At 41.4% G+C, this 9,765-nt stretch overlaps 1 pseudogene; it reads right to left on the bottom strand.

Annotated features, from left to right (window-relative positions):
* Nucleotides 1-6,991: 6,991 nt before the first annotated feature.
* On the bottom strand, nt 6,992-7,953 carry LOC118595576 (annotated as a pseudogene).
* Between the last annotated feature and the right edge of the window lie 1,812 nt (nt 7,954-9,765).

The raw sequence follows: 9,765 nt of genomic DNA on the forward strand, positions 1-9,765 counted from the left end.
GTCTCTAGTTTGAGGCCAGCCTGGACTAGATCACGGAGCCTCATCTGAAAAATATGTAAAACATAAATGGCACAAGTAAGAGAAACACACTTCCGTCTTTCTCTTCAAGAGGACGTATTGTTCGGCAATGAGAATCCCAGCTTTTATCCGAGGAAGCCTGTGCAAACAACCTCTAAATACGATAACCATAATAAGAACAAAACCCTGGGCCTAATCCTGAGCAAATCCTATCATGGATAACAAAAATCTTGTGGGCCAAAGTTCCTACTGAAGTAAAACAGAAAGTTACTAGGGTAATAAATCAAAGCACCAAATGTAGGGGAAAGGGAAAACTCGGAATTCAGGAACACCTTGTGCTTGCTGCATGGCACTCCTGCTTATGAGAAAATGTGGCATTTTGAAAATAGGAGTGTCCCAGTTCAAGCGGTGTCTCTCCCACTTCTGGACCCTGGGTCTGAGAATGCCCCTCAGCCTTGTCTGTGAAACATGCCCACATACATTGTAAGGATCAGCAGTAAAATATACACAGCAGTATAAAATGGCAAGCCCTAGAACGGCACTCTAAAAAGTATTGTTTAAAAAAAAATTTTTCATCCTTCTAAGTACCTCACCATATCGTGGATAGTATCTTTCTTTACAGTAAGGAAACTGAGCCCCAGAGACGTTCACCTGCTCCTGCTCTCAAAGCATCCATGACAGAATCCTGGATAACTGACCCTACTAAGCCCTCTGTGCCAGCCACAACGTTAGCCACTATGCTAAGCATCTCACTTTTATTATCACATTTCACCTCAACAGCAAGCCCTTGAAGTGGGTACACCCTGCATCACCACTAAACTCCATCATGTAATTCCTCTGGTGGTACCTGGCACCATACAGCAGCTCAGTAGAGGGCAGTTATTATCATTACAACACTTGTACTAATGTGTCTTCAGGCACCAAGCAATGAACGATCCTGAGCCATCCAGTCGATGCTGGATATAAACTTACTTTGCAGAATAATGTTTTCTCAGCATGTTAGAAAGAAAGAAAACCCAGGCTCGCATCCCCCAGGCCTCCCTCTGTGAGAGCCATCTCTGCAACTAGGCAGCCTTTCCTTTCTATTCCTTAAAATAAGCGTGGCTGTTTGGTCAGGGCTGTTTGCCGATGCTGTTTGGAAAATGAAATCTCTCACTTCTGCTCAGTGTATTGAACTTTGTAACCATAGCATCTACACCTCACACACCCTCTCAATCTCCATTTATTGTGTTTAAAAAAAAAAAAAAAATACATAGCAATTGGAAGACGCTACAACGGTGGAGGTACATGATGAATAAAATGAAAATTTTTCTACCTGGTTCACCAAGAAAATTCCATTTTCAGTGTCTAACCTTGTGCTATTGCACCCACTCAAAGCTAGTGATAACATGTGGTTTTCCTGGCCCACACCAGAAACAATGTGAAGCTGGTGAGAAGAGACACAAGAGGTCAGGGGGATCATATCAGTGACAGCCTCCAGTGCCCTATGTCTACCTCCTTGTAGCCAGACTGTCAGCTGGTGCCGAAGGGACACCACCTAGCCCTCCACGGTGAAACGGGAGACAGGGATACTGATAAGTGGTGCTCAGATCTCCCGGCAAACAAAAGAAATTGCAAAGAAGCACAGGCTCCTCCCAGGAGAAAGGATCGGTGTGCAGTTTTTGACAGCACAGTCACTCAATTACCTTGAGCTGACTTTAGAATTCATCCACATGTATTTAATGGTGTCTGTATATGTATATGATGTATACGTATATGTATGTGTGGATGTGTTCTTGTTTGAGGGATGCATGTCGAGACCAGGGGTCAGTCCGAGTGTCATTTCTCAGGCACCATCCACATTGGGTATTTTGAGAAAAGGTCTCTCACTGGCCAGGGCTTCACCAAGTATGTTAATTAGGTTGCCCAGTGATCTGCCTCAGGGATCTGTCTATCTCCAGCTTCCCAACAATGGGATTACAAGCACATACCGCCCACCACACCTGGATTCCTTTTCAACATAGTCTAATGATGGAACTCGGGCCTCCTGCTCCCAAAGTAAGCACTTTTATAGACTGGAGTCTCTTCCTGGCCCATCATTCATACTGTTGTTGTTGGTGGTGGTGGTGGTGGTGGTGGTGGTGTTTTCAAATACAAATGCCTACTAGAAGCAAAAAATGGTATGTTTAGCAAAAGAAAACTGGTATTGATACCTAGCCATGCACATCTGATTCACTTAGTAACTTTCTTTTTAAGAAAAACATTTCAGAGTACGGATGGATGAAATGTGGAAGAGAGTCCCATAGGCAGGTCTCATAGGTGAAAAATCCAAGTCCCACAGCTGATGATTCTAATTCTCTTGGTCTAATAGCTTCTCCCAGACAAAGCAGAAGAATTGCATCTGTGGACAATAAGGGCTCCGAGCTCTGGTTCTAGTGAATGATGGATGTGTCGGTAGAACTGATTATGGAGATACCTTCCATGGTGTACTTTCTGGACCAGAAACTTACTACAAATACCACAGAGGGAAGCACAACAGTCCCATCAAGACTTCCAAACTCCTCCATTCTACTTACTTAAACACTATTTTAGGCCATTAATATATCACTTAACCCCATTTCACCAAAACAACAGGAGATAGACTAGACTAGAATCATGAGCATTTGCCGTGCTTCCATAAAGTATTCAGTAGCAGGAGCTGAATGTGTGGTCAGTTCATGCCTCCTCATCCTCATAGCAGGGCCCAGCCCTCCACTGCTCATTTACTAAGCCTCCTCCTGTATGGTACTATGAATATACTCTACAGATTATTATATTCAATTTCAGTAAATGTTAATGAAAGGCAGGAGCCTAAATATTACTGGGAAAGGATTTGGGAAGCTTTTGTAATAACCTTAATATTATAACAAGCATTTGCAATACTTTGACTCCTCGATTGGGCCCACAAAGCAACAAAAAGCAGCATGAAAGCTTGGCAGCTCTGTCCTCTTTTTGTGTCTAGCCCATCTACTTTGACTCGGACACTGGCTTGACTCTATATGTACATATTAGTTGCTAAAGAATGCTCACTCTGTCTACCTCACTTGTCTTGTCCACCTTCAAGATTGGAGGCATAAAGGGCCGTGGCCCAAAACTGCAGGAGCTTTGGATTCTGGGAACTGTAAAAGTTAGACGGACAGAACTTCCCCTTCCAAATGAAGAAAATTACTTACAGTGCAAAGCTACACCCCAGAGCAAGTCATCTTGTAGGAATCAGATTGTTCCCTTGAGTCATAGTAGCTACAACTTCTTAACTGACCTTGCAGGTCATAGCTGAGATAATGGTCACTGGGATCACACTGACCAGGACTCCACTATGTGTGCCTCTTGTCCTTTGACACAGTTCTTCTTTAGTGTAAACCTAAGCTCATATCAGCACCCTAAAGATGAACTTGTGATCACTGAACCCCTTTACCTGTTCCTCTTTCTCACTGCAGGTAAAATCAGCTCTTCACCACTGTGCATCCCTTAATTGCTATATTGGGACCTATTGGCGAAATTATGAAGGCCACTCCACGTAGTTAAAAGGGAGGTTTATTTTGGGGGGTAACTTACAAATGAAGGAATAGGTTGCAGGGTCTGGGAAAGGTATGGCGCAGTCCGGAGGTGTTCTCTGGAGAACTCTGCTTGGTCTACCTTCAGCGTCCTCCCTCAGGCCCGCCTTGTGGGCGTGACCATTACCGAAGCTTCAACGGGGGTTGGAACTTGCAGGCCAAGGCTGGAATGGTTACCCACTACATCTTCCCCTTTTGTCTAAATAAGAAGGTTCTAACCTAATACAAGACTATATACAAAGAAATGGTTATCAAATATTGTCTAGGAGTAATGAGGGATAATGACCTAGATAAGTTGGAATTACAATAAATGCAAACAATATCAAGCAAAAAACACATACTAAAATCCAGGGAAGTCTAGAGCATGGGTAGGTGGCATGTTACAAAGATCATTTAAAAAGGTGTCCTATCCTAAAGAACCTGAGTCTAATACTTAATATATTCTATCTAAGATATATATATATATATATATATATATATATATATATATATATATATATATATATATTAAGTTGTAACTACAACTGCTAGTCTTCGACCTCATCAAAGACCTGAGAAGGAATATAATAATACCTGAGAAATGGGAAAAGGACGCAAGCAACTTTTGGGAGTCTTACAAGAGTAGATAGAGACAGCTGGCAGCCTGGACAGTCACCTAATGTTTCTTAGCATCATTTGTGCATTCAAATTGGCTAAATCAGAAAAGCCCTCTGGTGTAGGACAGAAAAAAAAAAATTTTTATTTAAATCAGGTTGATTATAAATTTGATCTCTTTCTAAACAAAAAAGGAGATATGATATAGATAAAATAGGATGAAAGGGTAGATTAATGAACTTACTTCTAAAGAGCAACAACTTGTTTAAAATGTTTTACATTGGTATAGATTTTAGTCTATTGATACAAACTTAAAGTTAATGTTGTTATACTGTGTGTATATTTCTACTCTTGTTTAAGGTATTATGTTTGTACAGCTCATTTAAAATTGTAATGAATAATTAAAAATAGATTAATAATTAGTCATCTATGATAATCATACTCGTAGCCATGTTAGCTAAGTCTTCTAGGTATACACAGAGATATTTCAGATAGATAGGTAATCTTCAAATACTTCAAAGACCTACAGAATATGGCATTTAAAATGTTTTTAAAATTTAGACTTTCTGGACAGTGAGACATGTCTGCTCCTGGCAGCACCAGATTTACTTCAAAGAGGAGGATGGGCATTGAAGACACTTCATATGGAGTTTATCTTCACCTTGGCAAAAATAGCCATTTGGGCAAGAAACTGTTCTTGCCTGGACGGCTTGATCAACTGGACATGCAGGACCCACAGAATGGTGACCACTGAATTTTGCTTGACAAAATGGTCCTTCAGGTTCCTGCTTCGCAGAAGAAACTGCCAGACATTCTACAGGACACTGAAAAAAGTGACCAAGAGACTCTAGCCCTGTGGGCTGAAGACAAATGCTCCAACTTTACAAAGAAACATTAGGTGACTGTCCAGGCTGCCAGTTGTCTCTGTCTACCCTACAAGTCTCCCAAAAGTTGCTTGAATCCTTCTCCTGGTTCTCAGGTAATATTATATCCTCCTAAGGTCTTTGATGTGGTTGAAGACTAGATAGTTATAATTTCCTCAATTATGATAAAAGATAAGTTAGATATAAAACCTTAGACTCACAAATATAAGATAGGATAACTTCTTTAATATTGTAACTGTAATTCTTGCTTGATAATTGTTTTATTATCTGAAATTTTACTATATAAAAGTTAAAACCTTGCTTTTTGAAAAAAAGGAAAGGGGAAGTGCTGTGGGATGTTCTGTATGTCAAATGTGTTGCTCTGATTGGTTAAAATAAATAAAGTGCTGATTGGCCAGTAGCCAGGCAGGAAGGATAGGGTAGGCAGGAAAAGGAGGAGGAGAATGATGGGAAGTGGAAGGCTGTGGGGGAGAGACGCAGCCAGCCACCGCCATGACAAGGGAGATGTAAGGTAATGGTAAGCCATGAGCCACATGGCAAAGTATAGATTAATAGAAATGGGTTAATTTAAGATAGAAGAAGTAGATAACAAGAAGCCTGCCAGAGCCATACAGTTTGCAAACAATGTAAGTTTCTGTGTGTTTACTTGGTTGGTTCTGAGTGTCTATGGGCCTGGCGGGTGAGAGAGATTTGTCCTGACTGTGGGCCAGGCAGGAAAACTCCAACTACAGGGACCCATGGCTGAGCCTAGCCTGTTGGGGCTACCAGAACCAAGCTATTTCCCTAAAACTGGGGGGGGGGTGCTGTTGAAGCCAATCTATCACTCCAAAACCTGGGTTATAGTATGACAGAATAATTCTAAATAAAATTAAACATACTCTCACCAAATGTTTGTAGCACAATACCAATAGGAATCTCTCCTCAGTACCTTAAGATTTACTTATGACACACATTAAGTTGCATAAGGTAGTGGTATAGGTACACAGCCTCTGTCCCACCTCTATGCTGTCCTTCTGAGTCAATCTCCCCCAAGATCAATTAAGACAGAGTCTCTCGTGTACTCCAAGATCACCTCAGACTCACTGTGTAGCCAAAGCTGGCCTTGAACTCCTGATCTTCTAGCAACCATCTCTTTTTTTTTTTTTTTTGAGGTTTCAATATTTTATTCAAGTTTTATTTTAAGTTATGTTAATTACTGCATTTGAAGGGGAGGAGCTAATTCCACACAAAATGGAAGACTCTATAATGTACCCATTAAACTGCTAAAAATAGAGTGGTGAGTCTCTAACAGAGGTCATTTAGAACCCTAGTGTGGTCATGGTATGACTGCAATCACCTGCACAGTTTAAAGCTGGAGATCCCGGAAGCTGTTTCAAACTCTGGTGCAATGGCAAAAAAAACAAAAAACAAAAACAAAAACAGGAAAAAAAAAAAAAACAGAGAGGAAGAAGAAAGAAAGAAAGAGAAAACCACACCACACCACAAGGAAGAATTAAGTCCTGAATGACTGGCTCCATCATGCCCACCCTCTCCACCCTAAAATGGCACAAAAGAAATAGCTAACCATAAGAGTACTTTTGGTGTAAAACAGGTAACTGATGGGCTAGGATGGGAAGAGGGCACGGAGATCTGTCTAAAGCAGTTCCTTCCACACAGGTGTGTGCATGCTTCTCAGCAGTGAGGATCAGGACACCAATGCTCGGGAAGTCACAATTTCATCTGTGGACTCTACAGATTGACAAAGGACCCGCACATCCCCAGCTTCCACCTGGGGCCTGACGTCTCTAGACGGGTTCCTCCCCAACCCAGGTCTACAGCTAAAAGGACCCTTTCAGGAATGGGGTTTCTGCTGTACCTCTGAAATGGTAAACACCTTAAAGCGGAGTCATCCTTAGCCTGGAGATCTAACGTGGTATTTATCAATTCTCGCATCCCCAACATACAACATTAAAAGGTACACTAAATTCTGAAGGTAGCTATACTGCAAAATAGTTTAAAATTAACGATTGTACAATATTCATTTATGCTTGAAATTCCAGTCCTAGACCAAGCTTGTGGCCACCCGCATTGACGTTCTTGCCATCCAGCAGAGCTGACAGGGTCAGTTTGATACCTGGCTTTAGGGTCTGAGTGTACCCTAAGCCGATCAGGCTAGAGTTGTTCACTTTGGCTGAAAAGCAGGCATCAGGGTCGACCTGATACTTGGCAGCTATTTCAAAGCGAGTATTACTGTTTCTTGCTGTCCAGGTGAGACTGACAGCAGTCTCCAACTTCTTGTTCACCTTCTGATAAATGGAGCCACCAAACTCTGTCCCATCATTCACATTAGTATGAAGCTGGAATTCGTCCGTCTTGTAGCCAACGGCAAAGTTGCTCTGGGTCACTCGGGACTTTGCGGTCTCAAATTTCATCTGGTAGCCAGCCAGCCTGCCCTCATAGCCCAGCACCAGAGCACCACGGATTGACGGCCCAGCAATGTCAACGTCCACATCACAGCCCAGGTTGATATGCTCCCTCTTGTACCCTGTCTTGATTTTAGCATTTTTTTTTTTCCTAGTGTTAGGCGAGAAGGATGAATCAAAGGTCAGCTTCAGTCCACGAGTGAGCTGGTCTTCCACGGTGATCTCGGTACCCAGGGTGTTGTCTGTGTTCCACTTCTATGTAAACGTCAGCCCGTATTCAGTCCATCTGTACTTGGTTTCCAGGCTGCCGTTCACTTTGGTGGTCTCTGTGTTGGCAGAGCCTGAACTGGTAAATTCCAACCCATTCTCAGACTTCGTTTTCAAATCAAGTTTTATTAAGCCAAAGCCGTAGCCCTTGGTGAAGACATCCCTGGCAGACTTGCCAAGATCAGCGTGTGTGGGAGGCACAGCCATCTTCTCGGAGGTGGTGATGGCGGAAGCAGCAGAGGCAACGGCGGGGGCTGCAGCGAGCAGGCTGGGAGAGCAGGGGTAGCCGCCATCTCTTAAATCCTGGGATTATAGACATGAACAGCCATTTCCTGCTACAGAGAAAAGGTTTTGAGGAACTAATGTTTAAAACCAAACCTCCTGCCTACCCAGAAAACTTCTCCACAAAAGTAAGATAGTAAAGTTTCATTACGAATAGGTGTTGACCCAGAATGTGACGAGCATCACAGGCAATCTATTCAGAGAGTACAAGGACAGAATGAAAGCTCCCCCTGCCATACACACAAGCAGACACAACCAGTCCCATACATGTTCTCGAGGTGTACAATGACCAGTCAGTGGGTAAGAAAATTTGACAACACCATTTGTCATACAAGTTCATCCCAAGCCCACTTGATGATAATTGGGGTGACCATTTGTGTGTCACTGTTGGCTTCACCCAAAGGAAAAATCAATTTCTTTCATTTACATGACAAGAAGTAGCTTTGGAGCTAGGCACCATCTGAAGTTATGTATCTATCATGCACAGACACTAGGGGGACTGTCCTTCTTGGTAATTATTTTTCAAAGAAATGGTTCCAAGGTCCTTGAAAAGACATTGTTGAATCATAAAAGTACTAAAGGTTAATCTAATTTTTAAAAGATTTAGGTGCATTTCAAAATGACCAAGAAAGGACTTAAGATTGCATGTTTGCTAAAGCCAATCCTCTAAGAAAGGAGAAGGGAGAGTCTCTTCCTTTTATTTTCATCAGAGAAAATTATGCCTCTTAGTTCTCATTTGCACTTGTCTGTTCAAAGGGAGAAATTAGGGAGGAATTTCAAAATCACTCTGGTATCCTACTCTGACTATTAATTATTTTCTAATGATCACACACACACACACACACACACACACACACACACACACACGAAATTAGATACTTAGGATAAACATTTGAGTATTGAAGGTAATATACACACCTATTTTTTAAATTAAATCAAAATATAGCTATTAACTCAGAAAATAAAAGTGTTAAGTTGGCCTGGTTTTTAAGAGATAATAGTAATGTTTATCAAGGAGCATTTAAAAGTCAAGCCCTGATTTCATGACCATTACAAGCCTTGTGAAAACTTTCTGAAGCATGTTAATAAAGGTATGCTAGTCAACTTGGCTAAGTTCATTTTATTGCTTCAAAAGTCAGCCTGATCGATTATTCTTATCACCCTGTCCTTAGTGGCTACCAAACTACTATGACCTTTGGGGTAGTAGTGTCACTTTCCTAAGAAATGGCTGCATCACAGAGAATAGCCATTCCTGAAGGCATGTGCTTAGGGCAGTCTAAGATCCTTCAGAATGAAAGTGCCTTGTAAATGTGAGCTATTGCTACCATTATGAATGAGATCTAACCCTGAACGATATCATAAACTTAATAGTGGGAGTTAAACCACCATCATCTCAAAGAATTCCAGCCAATGTGTAGTCCCCTCATAGCTCAAAGGGTGTAGGCTGTCATTATCAGAATATCTACCTTCAGACTCTGAACTATATTTTTCTGATCATAAAAATCCAGAACACTGTAATCCATGCTTATCCCTATCAAGTAGTAGATTTAATGTATTAACCTTTAGGGGAAAAAAACACATGTATATCAAAATGACTTCACAATACCACTTAAAATGGGCAGATAAACAATACTGATGCAGTAACATTTTTAGCACCGTACTTTGGTTTTTATTAATGCCAAATGTAATAAAGTAGGATTCACTTTCCCTTATTAAGCAGCTAAATTTCTTTTATTTATCTACTTA

Source organism: Onychomys torridus, chromosome 14, assembly GCF_903995425.1.
Source record: "Onychomys torridus chromosome 14, mOncTor1.1, whole genome shotgun sequence".
NCBI classification, from domain to species: domain Eukaryota; kingdom Metazoa; phylum Chordata; class Mammalia; order Rodentia; family Cricetidae; genus Onychomys; species Onychomys torridus.